The 20,331-nt window shown below is 46.3% G+C and overlaps 1 protein-coding gene across 7 annotated transcripts in view; it reads right to left on the reverse strand.

The window, feature by feature from the left end:
• Window positions 1-278: 278 nt before the first annotated feature.
• Window positions 279-20,331, reverse strand: part of LOC138261513 (LITAF domain-containing protein-like) — a 202,841-nt gene continuing 182,788 nt past the window's right edge. For all 7 annotated transcript variants that reach the window (XR_011199107.1, XR_011199106.1, XR_011199105.1 and 4 more), the window contains one exon: window positions 279-767. The gene's annotated coding sequence lies outside the window, so the exon portion shown is untranslated. The remainder of the gene's footprint in view (window positions 768-20,331) is intronic.

Here is a 20,331-nt window from a genome sequence, read left to right on the forward strand (position 1 = left end):
ACAGACTTTAGGGACATGACCAGGACTTAGGCAAGTTAGGCAAGTTCTAAATCTTTTAGCTCCCAACACTTCAGTGACAAACCACACTTGATCTCTACCAATTTATCCAGCTGACTTTACTATATCTAAAGGTTTTAGTATGGAATCGTACAGGAGTCTAAACTGGCCTTATGAGACTTTTATTGTCAATTGGAAGAATAGGAAAGGAGCGCATTAGCAATACATTACAATTTCAATGAAACCAATCTGGCTTCACAAAAATGACAGAGACAATGGTGTATAAACCATTAAGGCTTTATTGGCAAAATTGTCAAAGGTTCAAATCAATTGATTAGTTTATCAGTTATGCATATATATCTATTCGGTGAAGCAGTCTAAATGTGTACATTATAAAGAAAAATACATAAAATATAATGAAATAAGGAGCACAGAACAAGAAATAAATTGGGTCAATAAAGGAACTTTTTTAATCCAAATAAAGCATCAAAAGTGACAAGGGTAAATTCTCAAGAGAAAGGTGTCAGCATCAGGTGCTCAAGCATAAAGCTCAACATCTGAGGGGAAAATCAGCAGAGAATGAGAAAGGGCTTCTCTCAGACATATCAGGACAGGATCTGCTAAACTACTCTGAGGAACATACAATTAATACAAGAAAGAAAATTCTGGAAGCTTCTTTCGACCAATTTTGTCTAGATTGTCCAATCAGAAGCCGAAGTTCTCTGGGAGTAGGTAGACTGCTCAGGTTGACCGCATCCTCAATAAGGCACCTGGGGAGGCAAGAAGAAGGTAAAACTCATAATGCATTTTACAAAGAAACAATTTGAGTGGCTTATTCATGGCCACAGTCAGGCCAAAGTTAAGAGAGAAAATTGCAGCCAAATGAATATGGGTTACACATTGATTATAGTTTGGCTATATGAAGGTGGTTATTACTATAGATGAAAACAGCCACCTACTAACACTTTTGATTAATATAGTGTACACAGAAAATATGGTCATCACATGGTGAATATAATAGGTATATTAATGCATGGAGCACAAAGTTATGCAGCTGCACCTGGAAGCCCAGTTTGAGCATGGCTGCCTGTGCTGTTGCAAGGGCACTGCCTTTTCTGTCCAAAAGGTGTCAGTAGAACACTCGGCTAAACTGAAGATGAACATCTCTTGAGTCTGGTGCCTTAAATCACTTGCCATCCATGACAGCAGTTGCTGTGAATATGACTGGGTCCTCAGCCTAACCTTTCTGATATTGTCAATTTTAATGTTCATATTATTGAAATGCCAAACCAGAAGGACTGGTAATTCTATAAATGCCCAGAGATATTCCAAGCCACCAACTCTAGCTTGCTCCCCAAAACTAAATTGTGGTCCTGCTCACCAGGATCCCTCAGCAATCCTGAAACCCCAATATCCAAATTGGACAATCCATTGACAACTCTAGAATAAATGGTAACCATGGCTGGGCCCTCCAAAGAGGAATCACAGTTGTCACCCAGATTGAACGTTTGTGAACATGAGAATTCTCACCTGGGGATCCTGAGGAAAGGTGGAAAAGCATAAAGATTTTCTAAAGACCAGTCCTGCAGAAATGTATCCATAGACAACAGTTCTGGATAAGGACTTATCTGTTATGTTTGATCACCTGAATTGTCAGTCTTGATGCAAAAAGATCTGTATCTAAGGGTCCCCACAATTTCAAACTTGTGCAACTGCTGGTTGCTACTGTCATACAAAATCCTCGAATGCCAGTCTGCCACTGTGTAGGATGGTCCCCAAAGATATTCCAAGAAATCCACTGCCAAATACGAACTCCCACAGCGATCTGGGCAACTCTGACAAAATCCTTGGCCTTGTCCTGCCTAGCTTGTTTAAATATCTGAACACCTCAGATTGTCCATATGTAGTAGTACTGCACATCTTACCCTGTCCTTCATTAGAATTTAATTGTAAAGTAGCCTGCAATAAGATATGAACAATTTATGTACATTCATTACTCCTTCCTGGACCATCTTCTTCCAGTCAAGAAGAGGCCACATCTTGCACCCAGACAACATACACTTGCATCTGACTCTAATACCAGATCTGGGGATATAGGAGAAATGGCTCTTTTGTTCCACAAACTTATATGGTTTAACCATGTATCTCATCCCAAAAGAACTATCCCCCCATATGGCAGACCCATCCTCAGATGTATTTTTTCTCTAAAGCATCTTATAGTAGACAGGGACTGGGACAGTCACATGAACTGAAGATGAGAGAAGCCTTACTAACCTTGTCAACTTTGCAGAGAGAAAGTGTTTGCTGGATTGGGTCATCCTGAACTCTGTCTTGTTTGACTTCAATTTCACCTCTGGGAGTACCAGAATCTGCTTCTCTGGGCTCATTGGGGAAACCACAAAACTCCAACTGTCTTGAAGAAATAATACCTAACGTCTCCTTGTTGGCTACAAACACCAAATCCTGACTCAGATCCACCGATACCCGCTTCAACAATGGAGATTAACACTAACCCAGGAAAATCATATTGTCTAGATAAATAATCATCTTCTGTCCCTGCACCTGAGAGTTGCTGCCACTGGATTTAGAAGCTTGGTGAAACATCCTGTGTCACACTAAAGATTTTTGGGGCCCCGGGCAAGACAATCTTTGGGGGCCCCTGTTCGCAAAAATGTTTTATTGTTTTTATCCATTTTCTGCTACTTCAACTAGGCATGATACAGAACATACTTTCAGAGACACACTTAAATAAAAACAATTGAACTATGTCTATCTAGTGGCTCCATAAATCCTTAACATGACACTGGCAATGAGTGAGAAAGTCAGAGAGGTGATATGTAGGCAAAGTTTATTTTTCCAGCGGGCCCCTGTTCGCAAAAATGTTTAATTGTTTTTATCCATTTTCTGCTACTTCAACTAGGCATGATACAGAACGTACTTTCAGAGACACACTTAAATAAAAACAATTGAACTATGTCTATCTAGTGGCTCCATAAATCCTTAACATGACACTGGCAAAGAGTGAGAAAGTCAGAGAGGTGATATGTAGGCAAAGTTTATTTTTCCAGCGGGCCCCTTTGAAGGTGGGGCACTGGGCATAAAACGACTTGGAAAACATAATGCTGTAGAGGACAGGCTTTAAGGAAGGTAAGGGAACATGAAAGTATGACCCTGCCACAGGAGCTGCAGCTACGTTCTGTTGTGCTATAATATTGGAACTGTCAAGTAAGCATCTATTAAATGCAGATAAACAATTCAATCTGCTGGAAGCAAAGTGTCCCTGAGAATGACCACTGTCTCCAGCTTAAAATGCTGGTAAAGAACATACAGATACTGTTTTTTAGGTATATTTCCTCTCTGAAATTTGCATTCTTTTTCTGCACCAGGAAAATATTGCTGATAAAGCTCCCTGGGTGCAGTACATAGGACTCTATTGCCTGTTTCCACAACAACTCCTGAACCTCACCTGCATCCAAATCCATGCCCTCTTGACAAAACTAGCTAGGCATTGGGTCTGTTGCCAGCACCCCTGGGCACCCCTGTAGTACAAACATGTTTCGGAAAAACTGTCTAACATACCCATGGATTGCTTTAAATCACATCCCAACAATGAACTGTACCAATTGCCCTAATACTTTTATATGGGGAGAATGCTTACGTTGAATTCCCATTCATGTGGAGAAGTGTGGCTCAATGGTTAGAGTGGCAGACCCTGAAGGAGAGATCTGGCTCAAGACCAGGGTTCAAGTCCCGCTTCGGCAGGTCTTGGGCTCAATTCCCCTTGACCAGATAATTCTCGCCTCGGTGCCTAATCTAATTCATGGGTCCCACTCTGCAACTCTGGGCAATAGCTTGCTTAATCTCCACAACGGCCCCAACAGCGCTTGGATGCCTGGCTTCACAGGGAAAAGCCAGGAGGGGTTCCATAGCGGTATGAGTACAGCGCCTTGAGACCCTAACGGGTGAGTAGTGCGCTATACAAGTGCTAATTTACTATTCCACTGCCTGACCTCAGCTGACAAAGAAGCCTCCTCCCTTTGTAGTTTGCAGGAAGAATGAGGGCCTAGAGTACTTGAACTGTTGTCTGGATGAGAAGGATCTGGATAGGGCTGCCTGCTGGCAAAACAACTACCAAATCTTCTAGTCCTGGGAGATATTTAGACCAAACTTCTAGCAAGAGAAGTATGGGCCTTGTCCAAAGATGTGAAAGTTTGAACATGCATCTAATTTCTTTTATGAGCTCTTACTCAAAGAGCTGGTTGTTGCTTAACAAATGAGAAATCATCAAATCCCCTAGATCCGCATTGAGGTTCACAGCCTCACCAGAAGTTTTTGCTAGCTCTTCTAAGTATAGCATGTTGCCAACAGAACCTAAAGCATCCAGTTCCTTGTCCTGGCATGAAGCCCATGCCTTGTCTACCCCTTTTCTGAGGTTCTTACTTCTCCCGCTTAGGTTCTAAAATTGACACTATGGCCCCCTTATCTGAAATCACCATTATGGGACATCCCAACCTCAATTTTGTCTTGCTGGTCTATCAAAAGAATCCTTAATATTGGTACTAATATATTCAGTCAAACCTGGAGGGGGATTCTCTATAATTCTATGAGGAATTTGGGTGTTGAATAAGTCCAAGCACAAACATGGGGGAGTCCCCAGTGCCAAAGCACAATTTAGAAATAGATCTTGATTGCAGAATCGTTCTTTGAGCATGAATTTGTGAATCAGGTGTAGGAAAGTACCATCTTGCCTGGCATGTAACCCCCATATTCACTGTATGCATGTTTGTTTTGCCTATGTGTCACTGGGATCCTGCCAGGCAAGACCCCAGTGCTCATAATGTATGCCCTGTATGTGTTCCCTGTGTAGTGCCTAACTGTATCACTGAGGTTCTGCTAACCAGAACCTCAGTGTTCATGCTCTCTCTGCTTTCACAATTGTCACGGCAGGCTAGTGACTATCTTCACCAATTCTCATTGGCATACTGGAACACCCTTATAATTCCCTTGTATATGGTACCTAGGTACCCAGGGTATTGGGGTTCCAGGAGATCCCTATGGGCTGCAGCATTTCTTTTGCAACCCATAGGGAGCTCAGATAATTCTTACACAGGACTGCCACTGCAGCCTGAGTGAAATAACGTCCACGTTATTTCACAGCCATTTCTCACTGCACATAAGTAACTTATGAGTCACCTATATGTCTAACCCTCACTTGGTGAAGGTTAGGTGCCAAGTTACTTAGTGTGTGGGCACCCTGGCACTAGCCAAGGTGCCCCCACATTGTTCAGGGCAAATTCCCCGAACTTTGTGAATGCTGGGACACCATTACACTTGTGCACTACATATAGGTCACTACCTATATATAGCATCACAATGGTAACTCCGAACATGGCCATGTAACAAGTCTAGGATCATGGATTGTCACCCCAATACCATTCTGGTATTGGGGGGACAATTCCATGCATCCCCAGGTCTCTAGCACAGAACCTGGGTACTGCCAAACTGCCTTTCCGGGGTCTCCACTGTAGCTGCTGCTGCTGCCAACCCCTCAGACAGGATTCTGCACCCCTGGGGCCTGGGCAGCCTGGTCCCAGAAAGGCAGAACAAAGGATTTCCTCTGAGAGAGGGTGTAACACCCTCTCCCTTTAGAAATAGGTGTGAAGGGCTGGGGAGGAGTAGCCTCCCCCAGCCTCTGGAAATGCTTTGATGGGCACAAGCCAGTCTAGACCGGTTCAGGGATCCCCCAGCCCTGCTCTGGCGCGAAACTGGACAAAGGAAAGGGGAGTGAGCACTCCCCTGACCTGCACCTCCCAGGGGAGGTTCCCAGAGCTCCTCCAGTGTGTCCCAGACCTCTGCCATCTTGAATTTAGACGTGTTGGGGCACAATGGACAGCTCTGAGTGGCCAGTGCCAGCAGGTGACGTCAGAGACCCCTCCTGATAGGTGCTTACCTCTTTCAGTAGCCAAGCCTCCTTTCTCAGTAGCCAATCCTCCTTTTCTGACTATTTAGGGTCTCTCCTCTGGGATATTCCCCAGATAACCAATGCAAGAGCTCACAAGAGTTCCTCTGCACTTCCCTCTTCAACTTCTGCCAAGGATCGACCGCTGACTGCTCCAGGACGCCTGCAAAACCGCAACAAAGTAGCAAGACGACTACCAGCAACCTTGTAGCGCCTCATCCTGCCAGCTTTTTCGACTGTTTTCTGGTGGCTGTCTGCCTTCACCCTGCACTGGAAGCCAAGAAGAAATCTCCAGTGGGTCGACGGAATCCTCCCCCTGCTAACTCAGGCACCAAATTTCTGCATCACCGGTCCACTGGGTCCCCTCTCATCCTGACGTGCGTGGTCCCTGGAACACAGGAGCTGTGTCCAAGTGTCTCCCACAGTCCAGTGGCCCTTCCGTCCAAATTTGGTGGAGGTAAGTCCTTGCCTCCCCACGCCAGACAGCAATCCTGTGTACTGCATGATCTGCAGCTGCTCTGGCTTCTGTGCACTTTTCCAAGGATTCCTTTGTGCACAGCCTAGCCTGGGTCCACAGCACTCCGTCCTGCATTGCCCAACAAACTGAGTTGGACTCCGACATCCTGGGACTCTCCTTTGTGACTCTGAGTTGACCGCTGTCCTCAGATCGTCTAAGTGCCAGTTCCAGTACTTCTGCGGGTGCTGCTGATTCTGCGTGGGCTCTCTGAGTTGCTGAGTGCCCCCTTTGTCTCCTCCTCCAAGAGGAGACATTCTGGTTCTTCCTGTCCCCAGCAGCACCCAAAAACCTTAACCGCGTCTCTTGCAGCTAGCAAGGCTTGTTTGCGGTATTTCTGAGTGAAAACACTTCTGCAACCTCCAGCACACTGTGGGACATCTTCCATCTAAATGAGAAGTTCCTGGCCCCTTTTGTTGTTGCAGAATCTTTGGCTTCTTCCACCCAGAGGCAGCCCTTTTGCACCTTCCTCTGGGGTTTAGTGGGTTCCTGCCCCCCCTGGACACTTTCGTGACTCTTGGACTTGGTCCCCTTCCTTCACAGGTCCTCACGTCCAAGGAATCTGTCTTCAGTGTTTTGCTGGTGCTTGTGGTTCTTGCAGAATCCCCCATTACAACTATTCTGTCTTTCTGGGGTGGTAGGGTAACTTTACTTCTACTTTTCAGGGTCTTGGGGTGGGGTATCTTGGACACCCTTACTGTTTTCCTCCAGTCCCAGTGACCCTCTACAACCTACCATAGGCCTGGGTTCCATTTGTGATTCGCATTCCACTTTTGGAGTATATGGTTTGTGTTGCCCCAGGCCTATTTCTACCTATTGCATTCTATTGTGATTCTACATTGTTTGCACCACTTTTCTTACTGTTACTTACCTGTTTTGGATTTGTGTAAATATAATTTGTGTATATTACTTACCTCCTAAGTGAGGGTATCCTCTGAGATACTTTTGGCATATTGTCACTAAAATAAAGTACCTTTATTTTTAGTAACTCTGAGTATTGTGTTTTCTTATGATATTGTGCTATATGATATAAGTGGTATAGTAGGAGCTTTGCATGTCTCCTAGTTCAGCCTAAGCTGCTCAGCTTTAGCTACCTCTATCGGCCTAAGCTGCTAGAAACACCTCTATTCTACAAATAAGGGATAACTGGACCTGGCACAAGGTGTAAGTACCGCAAGGTACCCACTATAAGCCAGGCTAGCCTCCTACATCAGGTGAATGGCATCTCTAGCTCATCAGTTCTAGCAATGTCTAACACGTTATCTCTAAACATGGACAGATAGACTCTTCTTCATCAAAGGAATTTTATCAGACAGTTCAGTTCACACAAAGAGAATACTAAGAATTAACTAGCAATATGTAACAGCGTATCCTGGTACAACAGGATAGACTACTGGAAAAATAGCATACTTTACACTGTGGTCCAACGCTGAGTAGTATCTTCCAGCCTGAGACTGGAACATTGTGATATCCTCCCTATGACTCTTATAGCACACAAAGTCGAGCTTTGCAAAATACCATCTGCATCTCTGCTTGTTAATTCCAAAGCACATTTATATACTGTGGTAATTTTGGCCTATATGCTCACAAGTCCCTCCTCTTGGCATCCGTCTAATGTCATTCAAATGGCAGGCCTCTTTCTCCTGTTCACACTCCCTATCTTTCTCTTCCCCGTGTCTCCTAACTCGTAGCCTTTCCTCACACTTCTTGGAGTGCCTATTGCTGCTCCTTAATTTCAAACACATCAAACATGGGTTTGGTTTAACCACTTTTCAACAGTGTCTTAGAAACTCGAAATACTCATGTCATCCTCTTCTTGTGAGACTTAGAAATGTCAAATATAAAGTCCTGCACCTTGCTTGTACTGGCTGGAATTTCAATACAGCACGGCCTACGTATTAACCATACGCAACCTTCTTTTGCAAAGATGAGCTCCAGAGTCACCTTCTCTATGAGATTGGAAAGGTACCGGCTTCTCAATTAACTGAGCCTACTTTCTTATCTTTGTATTGGTCAGAGTAACTCATATTTTCATGTTATATCTACATTGGGTCACCAGGGCCACAATAGATTTCTCAATACTTATTCTGGTAGTGTGTGTGCATTTCATATTTCTCAGCCTCCTTTATCTTGAGGATGATCTCCGGGGTGGTGGACCTCCCGTTACCTAAAGGAAAAATCACTGGAAACAGCAGAGCCTGGAACTCTCTGAGCAAGTAGGCATCAAATGCAGCTTCAATAATGACTAAGGTCGATCATTGTTCTTTGCATTTTATTCTTTCTCCTTTGCCAGGGCTGCAGTGCTGATTGTGAGTGTCTTCTCCTTAGTGAGTTTGGGTGACTCATCTGTCCCTTCTGGCCTATTGCCTGTGGAATCTTCTTTCACCCTAACTGAAGTACTTTTTTGTCAGTGGGCAGTGTTTCTCTTTTCCCTTTCTCTGGTGCTCTCACCTTTTTGGTGTGTGAAACATGCAGCCAAGCAGCCAAACCTTCATTTCTTTACAGAAGTGTCTGTAACCAGAAGAAGCATTTATGGTCATTTCCACAAATGCGGTAGCCACTTCTTTTACATATGGTTCTTCTTGAGAAGCCAGTCCCCTGGCTCCAAACAGTGACATGAGGCATTGAATGGACTGGGGCAGCTTGTTGTGCCTGGCAGGAAATCGACCTCATCACATTTGTATTTGCAGTAGTCCATAATCAGGTCATCAGATATAGCAGTAAAAATAAACCCAGTTACTCTTATTGGCAGAGCTTGAAGCAAGTCAGACACTGGAACAAGTCCGGATGGGTGCTCCTGGAAATGCCATGATCCCATTTCTGGAACCACAACTAGCCATAACTCTAAATCTGCCAAACAAGTATCCTTAGTCAGTGCAAATAATGACACAATTATCCTTTGCCAGGAAAAAGGCCCTTGAGAAAACTGTACATTTGTTGTAGATACAACGTTTCAAAGCATACATATAGCAGCCTTCAATCGTCCAGCTATGTCTCTTTAGTTCTCTATTTTTCATCTGCCATCCTTATCCACCTTTCCTCGTAAAAATGCCACTCGGTTAAGAGAGGTTACCAAAACATAACTAAGCCAGGCCTTGGCCTTTCCAGACATTAGTTGAACTACAGCAGGCAGGTCAGAAGAACTTACACTTGATACGCTAGAAGGTCGAGGCAGCTTAGAAAATTGCCTTCTAAAAAAGCCATTTGCCAGTGGTTGTTTTTTTGGGGAACAGTTAGAGAAGGTACTAAAAATGTAATTTAAAAGCCAAAAACATATTTAACCTTTCCACCACAGGCGGCAAGAAAAAAAGACTGGCTGTTACAGGAGGAAGAGAACAGACTTTCATCAGGAGAGAAAAGATAGCCAGTTTTGAGCCTAAGGTTTCCCAATGAGGCAAATCATCTTGCTAATCTTGTGGTAAAGGGGGTTTACAAATGAACTCCTGGCCAAGCTTGGACTATTTCTAATCCTGGGGGAGTTTCAGTACACTTGGAAGGAATGGATATCCAACAAGTAAGTTCTGTGAATTGTTATCCAAGGCATTGTTATACATGTTTCATCAGAGTTTCAGGATCCACACTTTACACAAATACCTTGGCCTTCAGGGACGACAAAAAGCGTTGCAAGGCAGAATTTCTTTATGTTTGGACAAAAGAGCCATAATCAAAGTCCCTTTCAGGACAGAAGTTACAGTTGCTATTCAAAAGTATTCCTCATCAAGAAGGTCTTTGGCGAGTAACGGATTGTAACAGAATTCAGGTTTTTGAACCACTGACTCACACGCATGCATTTCAAGATGAATACACTTCAACAGGTGATTCTACTAATTTCCTCTAGAGATTTTCTGACAAAGGTCTGCCTACAGGATGCATACCAACATGTTCCTGCAGCTTCTGTTTTTCAGGAATTCCTCAAGGTTGCCTTAGGAAACCACCAAGGCAGTTCCGGGTGCTCCCTTTAAAATTAAAGGCTTCTGATGGAATCTTCAGAAACATCCTAGCTTTGGTACTAGGTCTCCACCATTCTTGACGAAAAATAGTCCATCCCTATCTGGACGACCTGCTAACCTGGACTCCCTCTCAAGAAAGCCCTTAGAGGACTTAGGGGCTTACTTACAAGCCCCCGTGGCACAGGACGGCGCAGCAAGAGTCTTGCTGCGCCACCGGGAAAGGGAAGAAATGTGCTGTATCTACAAGATATGGTGCATTGCTGTCCCCTCCCTGTGCACTGGCACTAGAATCAGCTGCCTAGAGCCAACGCAGTTTGAGAAAGTAGCCTCTTTCTAGCATGGTTACCCCCATTTTTGGCCTGTTTGTGAGTGTTTGTCAGTGTGTTTTTACTGTCTCACTGGGATCCTTCTAGCCAGGACCCCAGTGCTCATAGTTTTAAACCTATTTGTCAGTGTTATTTGCCTGTCTCACTGGGATTCTGCTAGCCAGGACCCCAGTGCCCATAGTTTGTGGCCTATGTGTGTTGTCAGTATGCTTGACTGTGTCACTGAAGTTCTGCTAACCAGAACTTCAGTGCTTATGCTCTATCTACTTACCAAATGTATCACTAAAGGTTAGTGACTACATATTCCAATTCTGATTGGCACACTGGACCCCCCTTATAAGTCCCTAGTATATGGTACCTATGTATCCTGGGCATTGCGGTTCCAGGAGACCATTATGGGCTGCAGCATTTCTTTTGCCACCCATAAGGAGCTCCTACAAACCTCTCTTCAGTACTGCCACTGCAGCCTGAGTGAAATAGTGAACACACTATTTCACAGCCATTTTTCACTTCACTAAGTAACCTATAAGTCACCTACATGTCTAACCTTCATTTACTGAAAGCTAGGTGCATATTTACTGTGTGTGAGGGCACCCTTGCACTAGCAAAGGTGCCCCCACGTCATCCAGGGCCAATTCCTTGCACTTTGTGAGTGCAGGGATACCATTATATGCATGCACTACATACATGTCAAAACATAGATGTAACTTCACAAAGGTAACTCCGAATATGGCCATGTGAGGTGTCTACGATCATGGAATGGACTCCCCAATCCAAATCTGGTATTGGGGGCCAATCCCATACACCCTTGGGGCTCCACCATGGACCCCCAGTACTGCCAAACCAGCACTCTGGGGTTTCCACTGCAGCCCCAGCTGCTGCCACCTCACAGGCAGGTTTCTGCCCTCCTGGGGATTGAGCAGCTCAATCCCAGGAAGGCATAACAATGCATTTCCTTTAGGAGAGGGGAGTTATACCCTCTCCCACTGGAAATAGGTTTTACAGGCATCAGGGGGTATCCTCGCAGAGCCTCTGGAAATGCTTTAAATGGTACAAACAGTGCCCTCCTTGCATAATCCAGTCTACACTGGTTCAGGGACCCCCAGTCCCCGCTCTGACGCGAAACTGGACAAAGGAAAGTGGAGTGACCACTCCTCTGCTCATCACCACCCCAGGGGTGGTGCCCAGAGCTCCTCCAGAGTGTCTCTGGCATTAGCCATCTTGAATTCCAAGGTGTGTGGACCCTCTGGAGACGTCTGAGTGGCCAATGCCAGCAGGTGACGTCAGAGACCCCTCCTGAAAGGTGCATACCTGGGTAGGTAGCCAATCCCCCTCTCAGGGCTATTTAGGGTCTCTCCTCTGGGTGTTTCCTCAGATTTAGTTTGCATGATTCCTCCAGGACTCCTCTGCATACTCTTCTTCAGCTTCTGACAGTCAGATGAACCGCAGACTGCTCCAGGAACTGCTGTAACTGCAACAAAGTATCCAGAATGACTCCTGTGACCTGCAACTTCAGCTCTAGTCAGCATTTGCAACAGTTTCCAAGGTGCGCACGCTCTGAGGACTGCCTGTCTGCACCCTGCACCAGAAGAACCGAAGGAATCTCCCGTGGAGTAACAGAGTCACTTCCCTGCTTCAGCAGGCACTCTTCTGCAAAGACAACTGGTACTCTTGGACTCCTCTCCCGACGACCAGCATGCTCCCTAGAACACAGGTGGTGAACCAAAGTGACCCAGGCTGTCCAAAGGTCCAGCTATCCACGTTTGGTGGAGGTAAGAGCTTGCCTCCCCGTGCTGTGAGAGTATGCCTGTGCACTGCATCTTCTGCAGCTCCATGGGCTTCTGTGCACTTCTTCCAAAAGTTCTTCGTGCACAGCATAGCCCAGGTCCCCAGCAATCAATCCTGCAAGGCACAGCTCTCTGAGTTGTTCTCCAGTGGTGTGAGTCCCTCCAGTGTAGTGCTGCGATGACCGCACTTTGCATCTTCTTTGTCCCCATGTTCTGGGAGTCCCGTGGGTGCTGCCTGGTCTTCTGAGGGCTCTCTGAAGTGCTGAGAGCCCCCTCTGTCTCCTAAGTCTGGGGTGTGACTCCCAGGTCCCTCCTGGGTCCAGGCAGCTCCTCTTTGACACTAACCACGTACTTGCTTGAGTCAAGGCTTGTTGGCAGAATCCAGTGATGCAAACAACCTGCATCCAACAACTCGACGTGGGAAATCACCTGCACCAAGCAGAAACCCGCAGCCATCTTTTTTGGTGCTCTTCTGTACTTTTCTTCTCACGGAGAATCCACTTTTGCACCAACTTCTAGGATGGCAGGGGCTCCTGTTCTTCCTGGACTCTTCTTCGACTTCTGGACTTGGTCTCCTCTCTCCATAGGTCTTCAGGTCCAGGAATCCATTGTTTGTTGCTTGCAGTCTTGCTTGGTTCTCGCATAATCCTTTACCAGGACTTGTAGTGTGTCCTGAGGAAACTTGCTGTACTTTATGCCTGCATTCCTGGCCTCTGGGGTACTTTACTTACCTTTGGTGTTTTCTTACACTCCCCGCGCCCCCCTACATACTACACTTGCCTAGGGGGGAATTCGACATTCGCATTCCACTATTTTAGTATATGGTTTGTGTTGCCCCTAGGCCCATTGCAATCTATTGTATTTTCCAGTGTTTGCACTATTCTATGACTGTTTACTTACCTAATTTTGGTTGCTAGTGTATATATTGGGGCATATTTATACTCCGTTTGCGCCGGAATTGCGTCGTTTTTTTTTACGCAATTCCGACGCAAAACTAACTCCATATTTATACTTTGGCGTTAGACGCGTCTAGCGCCAAAGTCCATGGAGTTTGCGTCATTTTTTAGCGTGGACACCTACTTTGCGTTAATGATATGCAAGGTAGGCGTTCACGTCTAAAAAATTGACTCCGAGGCATGTACGCCGTATTTACACTCCCGGGCAAATTTCACGCCCGGGAGTGGGCGGGTCAAAAAAAATGACGTACGGCCGCTTTTGCGCCGTTTTTTAGCGCCTGGAAAAGGCAGGCGTTAAGGGACCTGTGGGCTCTGAAGGAGCCCAGAGGTGCCCTCCCATGCCCCCAGGGACACCCCCTGTCACCCTTGCCCACCCCAGGAGGACACCCAAGGCTGGAGGGACCCATCCCAGGGACATTAAGGTAAGTTCAGGTAAGTCATTTTTTAAAAAAAAATTTGTGGCATAGGGGGGCCTGATTTGTCCCCTGGGCATGGCCATTGGGCAAGGGGGCATGACTTCTGTCTTTGCTAAGACAGGAGTCATTTCTATGGGGGTTGGGAGTCGAAAAAAATGGCGCAAATCGGGTTGAGGCGAACAATTTGCCTCAACCTGACTTGCCCCATTTTTTGACGCCCAAGCCCCATATCCACCTACGCCGGCGCTGCCTGGTGTACGTCGTTTTTTTCCACGCACACCAGGCAGCGCCGGCGGCTAACGCCGGCTAACGTCATTGATTAAATACGGCGCCCGCATGGCGTTAGCGCAGTTTTGCGTCAAAAAGTATAAATATGGCCCATTGTGTATAATACTTACCTCAAGAAGGAGTATTCCCTCTAAGATATTTTGGCCTTGTGTTACTAAAATAAAGTACCTTTATTTTTGGTAACACTGAGTATTGTCTTTTATTGTGTATAGGTACTGTGTAACATTAGTGGTATTGCAGGAGCTGTGCATGTCTCCTAGTTTAGCCTAAGCTGCTCTGCTACAGCTACCCCTAGACATCCTAAGATGCTAGAACACTGCCTACATTTCACTAAAAAGGGATAACTGGACCTGGTATAAAGTGTAAGTACCATAGGTACTCAGTACAACCAGGCCAGCCTCCTACACGCAGGCAGCCTTGCACCACAATGCAAGGGTGCCTGTGTTGCAAGAAATGATTGTTTATGTGCAGCAAGGTGTCCCTTCCTGCACATAAACAATCATTAATGGCGTTTTGCTTTGTTAGACCTGACAGCCTTATGGTGTTCAGCCCTAACTTTTTGCCTACCTCCCTCCACTTTTTGGACACTGTTTTTGCTGGTTTTAGGACTCTGAGCACTCTACCACTGCTGACCAGTGCTAAAGTGCATATGTTCTCTCCCTTAAAAAATGTTGACATTGGTTTATACCCAATTGGCTTATTTAATCTACTTATAAGACCCCAGTAAAGTGCACTACATGTGCGCAGGGCCTGTAGATTCAATGCTACTAGTGGGCCTGCAGCACTGATTGTGCCACCCACTTAAGTAGCCCTTTATCCTTGTCTCAGGCCTGCCATTGCAAGACATATGTGTGCAGTTTCACTGCCAAATTCGACTTGGCATTTAAAAGTACTTGCCAAGCCCAAAACTCCCCTTTGTCTACACATCAGTCACCCCTAAGGTTGGCCGTAGGTAACGAATAGGGCAGGGTGCTGTGTAGACAAAAGGCAGGACATGTACCTGTGTAGTTTACATGTCCTGGTAGTGTAAAACTCCTAAGTTCATTTTACACTACTGGGAGGGCTGCTCCTTTCATAGGCTAACATTAGGGCTACCCTCACATACAGTTTGAGTGGTAGCTTCTAATCTGAAAGGAGTAACCAGGTCATTTTAGTATAGCCAGAATGGTGATATAAAATCCTGCTGACTGGTGAAGTTGGATTTAATATTACTACTTTAGAAATGCCCCTTTTAGAAAGTGGGCATTTCTCTGCACTTAAATCCTTCTGTGCCTTACAATCCACGTCTGGCTAGGTTTATTTGACAGCTCCCTTGTGCATTCACTCAGACAACCCCAAACACAGGATGCTCATTCACACTTGCATACATCTGCATATTGAATGGGTCTTCCTGGGCTGGGAGGGTGGAGGGCCTGACACTTACATGTTAAAGGACAGTATCCTGCACTCACACAAAGGACAGCCACACCCCCTACTAGGACCCTGGCAGAGAAGCGGAAACTGAAAGGGGACCTTGTGCACTTCTAAGCCACTCTTTGAAGTCTCCCCCACTTCAAAGGCACATTTGGGAATTTAAGCAGGGTCTCTGACCGTACCAACTCCAACACTTCTGGACAAGATAGCAGTGGAGAAGAATCCCTGAACCAGAACCTGCCAAGGGGAACTGCCTGGCTGCCCAAAGGACTCAACTGACTGCTTTTCTGCAAAGGACTGCTGCCCTGCTGTTCCCCTGCTGCCTTGCTGCCCTCTGGCTCTGCTGAGAAGTGCTCTCCAAGGGCTTGGACACAGCTTGCCTCCTGTTCCCTGAAGTCTCAGGTCCAAAAAGACAGCTTGCAAGAAACGACGCACATCCTGCATCGCAGTGAAAAAATCATTGCATGCCAAACCGGAATAACGCAGCCCGGCTCCCAAAAGTGGAGAACGACGCAGTGCCAGTGTTGCAACTGGAACTTAGGCGCACGGCCCACGGAATCGACGCAAAGCTGAGACAGAATGACGCAGCCCGAATTCCTGAGAGGAATTGACACAAGCGCCAGCCGTGCGGCAGAAATTTCCATGCAACGCCCACCGGATCGACGCAGCTCCTATGACTTCGTCCTGCATGCCCAGGATTTTAGCTCATCGTCCCTGGGGCGTCCAAAAAACGCACAACCCTAAGAGGATTCCAGTCTACGCGCAGGAAATTGACACAAAGCCTGCCCTCCGTGAAAACTCGACGACAAATTGTCTGTGTGCTCTGGAAAAATCGACGCATACCTCACAGTTTTCCACACATCTCCTCCTCTGCTGCCTTTTGCAGAGAATTTGAACACAAACAGGTACTTTGTGCTTGCAAGAGACACTTGTTGCTTTTTAAAAGACTAAAGAAACTTTATATCATTTTTACCGTGATATTTCAACATATAGTTATTGCATCTTGATAATTTTTTACCTTCATCTTACCAGATCAATATTATATATTTTTCTAAACACTGGGTGGTGTATTGTTGTGGTGATCTACTGTGTCATTGCATGATTTATTGCACAAGTACTTTACACATTGCCTTCTAAGTTAATCCTGACTGCTCAGTGCCAAGCTACCAGAGGGAGGGCACAGGATAATTTGTATTGTGTGTGACTTACCCTGACTAGAGTGAGGGTCCTTTCTTAGACAGGGGGTAACCTGACTGCCAACCAAAGACCCCATTTCTAACATTGGTAATCAGCGGTGAGGATAGGACTTGTATTTGTGCAGTGACATACAATACCTAAGTGTTCACTACCTACCCACAGTTGAAGGTCAACTTGATTTTTTATCTTTTTCTGCAATTTTGTTTTCTGCCTGACATTTTTAACTAAAATCCTCATTCAACATGCCTCTGGCTGGGCCTCAAGCAGGAGCTGAAGATTTTGACCTAGCAAAGCTGGAGACATACACTGTTAAGCAGCTGAAAGGGTTCTGCAAAGAGATGGGAGTACACACCAAGGGTGCCTGCAGAAAGGAGGAATACCAAAAGGCGCCGAGGGCCTGGGCAAAAGCCCATTCTGATGAGGATGTTGAGGAGGAGGGTCCAGAGGATGACCCCTCAGAAGATTTTTTGCCAGTAGTGGGGGATGTTACCCCTGGAATTGTGCCCCCTGCTAAAACAGGAAGCATTGTCTCTAGCCATGGCCTGACCACAGAGGAAAGGAGGGAGGAGAGAGAATTTCAACAGCAAGTGGCAAAGTTAAACGTGGAAGAAGAGACGAGGAAGCAGAAAGAGAAGCAAAACAAGCTGAGGCTGAAAGGGCTTTGGCTGAGAAGAAGATTCTTCTGGCTCATGAACTGAGTCTCAAAGAGATGGATATCAAGGCGAGACAGTCTGAGTCCAGCAGTGATGGTGGCAGCATACATGTTCGTATACCCAAAAGTGTAGTGCCAAGTTATGTGGTGGGAGATGACATTGAAAAGTTGTTGGCTGCTTATGAAGTTGCACTAAGGGCTCATGGGATCTCTGAGGAGCAATGGGGGGCGGCCTTGTGGTTTTATGTACCAGTAGTGAGGAGGGACACATTCCTTACACTAGATCCAAAAGATCAAATTGTATATGCACCCATGAAAGAGGCTTTACTTGCCAAGTTTGGGCTGACTCCTGAGAAATACCGTCAGAGGTTCAGGGACAGGACCAAACTCTCCACACAAACTTGGGTACACTGTTTGGATTTCTCCAATCATGCACTGAATTGATGAATACAGGGCAGCAAAGTAAATGATTACACAGGATTATATGATTTGATTCTGAGAGAGGATATGCTCAGTATTTGTTTTACAGAGTTGCGCCAGCACTTAGTAGACAGTAAGCTGACTGATCCTAGGAAGCTGCTGAGGAGGCAGACTTCTGGGTTAGCACCAGAGTGGCCAAAAAGGTAACTGGGGGGGACACCCACAAAGGTGGTCAGGGTTCCCAACAGATGAAAGGGGGGGGACTTAAACATAAGGAGTTCTCCAAAGGTCCCCAAAACAATTCCCGGGGGGTGGTGGTACCCAGCCCCAACCTGCATTTGAGAAAAAGCCAGAATACTTGACAAAAAGCAAGGGAAATGTATCCCCAAATGCTTAGAGTGCTTCAAGCATGGACACTCTAAGGGAGACTCCCAGTGTCCTGAGAGGGCACAGCCCCCCACTGGAGGGCAGACACCCAGGTTGTCTAGTGTAGCGCTTGGGGGGAAGACAGTCCCAGTTAGCTTTGGGGAGCAGATAGAGGTGTCACTAGTATCCCTGGGAGATAAGGAAATGGTGCCAAAAGCCCACATGCCTACCAATATTTCCAGGTATAGGCAGTGGGTCACCATTGATGGGCAAAGGGTGGAGGCTCTGCGTGACACACGAGCCAGTACTACTACTGTCAAGGGTCAGCTGGTGTCAGCAGAGCAAATCATTCCTAATACATTCCACCAGGTCATAGACGCTGACAATCGCGAGAGTCACCACCGGTGGCTCTGGTTCCCTTTGAGTGGGGGGGGGTCTCTGGTACTCTAAAGGTAGCTGTGAGTCCTGCCATTCCTGCAGATTGCCTGTTAGGCAATGATCTTGAGCATACTGCCTGGAAGGAGGTATAGCTCAGATCCCGCCTGGAGATGTTAGGTTTGCCTGAGTGGGTCTGCATGACCACAAGGTCCATTGCTGCCCAGGAAGGGAGTTAAGGGCGTCTGGAGCCTGGAACAATGGCCCAGACAGCTGCACAGAGGAAGGGCAAGGGGTGCAGGAAACCCACCCCAGATATTCCCGCGGTGGTTGATGGGGTCCCAGAAGAGGAGGCCCCTGAGCCAACTGGGGAAGATATTCCCGACCTGGGTAACCTACCTGAACTTGCTGGCTGGTAAGTGGAAGGCGGGCTAACCAGGGAGGAATTCTGCAAAGAGTAGAAGGCGTGCCCCACTCTTGAGGGTCTGAGGCAACAGGCCTCAGCCCAAGCAGCAAGTGAAGTCTCTGGAGATCACCATCTATACTGGGAGAATGATCTCCTCTACAGTGAGCCTAAGGCTCCGGCCATTTGGGCAGCACGTATGCTAGTGGTCCCCCAGTGTTACCGGGCCTTTCTACAGGGCCTGGCTCACGACATCCCCCTATCAGGACATTTGGGTCAAGAGAAGACCTTTGTCAGGCTTGTCACCCACTTCCATTGGCTCTGCTGAGAAGAGCTCTCCAAGGGCTTGGATAGAGCTTACCTCCTGTTCCTTGAGGACCAAAAAGACTTCATCCTGCAAAAGACCTCCTTGTGTGGCAAAGATTCAAAGCACAGCTGTGGGAGGCTGGCCTGGCTGATAGTGGGTACCTGATGGTACTTACACCTTGTGCCAGGTCCAGTTATCCCTTAGGCTGATAGAGGTAGCTATAGCAGAGCAGCTTAGGCTGAACTAGGAGACATGAAAAACTCCTACCATACCACTTATATCATATAGGTACCATATCATAAGAAAGACAATACTCAGAGTTAATAAAAATAAAGGTACTTTATTTTAGGGACAATGTGCCAAAAATATCTTAGAGGATATACTCCATTAGGAGGTAAGTAAAATACACAAAATATACACACAAACCAAAATCAGGTAAGTAACACAGTCAGAAAGTAGTGCACTACTTGTGGAATACAATAGGATGCAATAGGTCTAGGGTCAACACAAACCATATACAAAGAAAGTGGAATGCGAACCACGAATGGACCCCCATGCTAGCGTAGTGTGTAGAGGGTCGCTGGGAGTGTAGGAAAACACTAAGGGTGTCCAAGATACCCCACCCCAAGACCCTGGAATGTAGGAGTAAAATACTTCTATTTCCCCAGAAACACACTAAAGCCGTGATAGAGGATTTTGCAAAGACCACAACAGACTGCATAGCACTGAAGATGGATTCCTGGACCTGAGTACCTCCAAAGGAAGGGGACCAAGTCCAAGAGTCGTGAAAGTGTCCAGGGGGGGCAGGAGCCCATTAAACCCTGGATGAAGGTGCAAAATGGCTGCCTCCGGATGGAAGAAGCTGGAGATTCTGCAACAACGAAAGATGCTAGGAACTTCTCCTTCTTGAAGAATATGTGGAACTGAATGTTGCAGGATGCAAAGTTATTTCCTAGGCAAAATAGCACAAACAAGCTTTTCTAGCTGCAAGAGTTCTGGTTGAAG

Source organism: Pleurodeles waltl, chromosome 10 (genome assembly GCF_031143425.1).
Source record: "Pleurodeles waltl isolate 20211129_DDA chromosome 10, aPleWal1.hap1.20221129, whole genome shotgun sequence".
NCBI classification, from domain to species: domain Eukaryota; kingdom Metazoa; phylum Chordata; class Amphibia; order Caudata; family Salamandridae; genus Pleurodeles; species Pleurodeles waltl.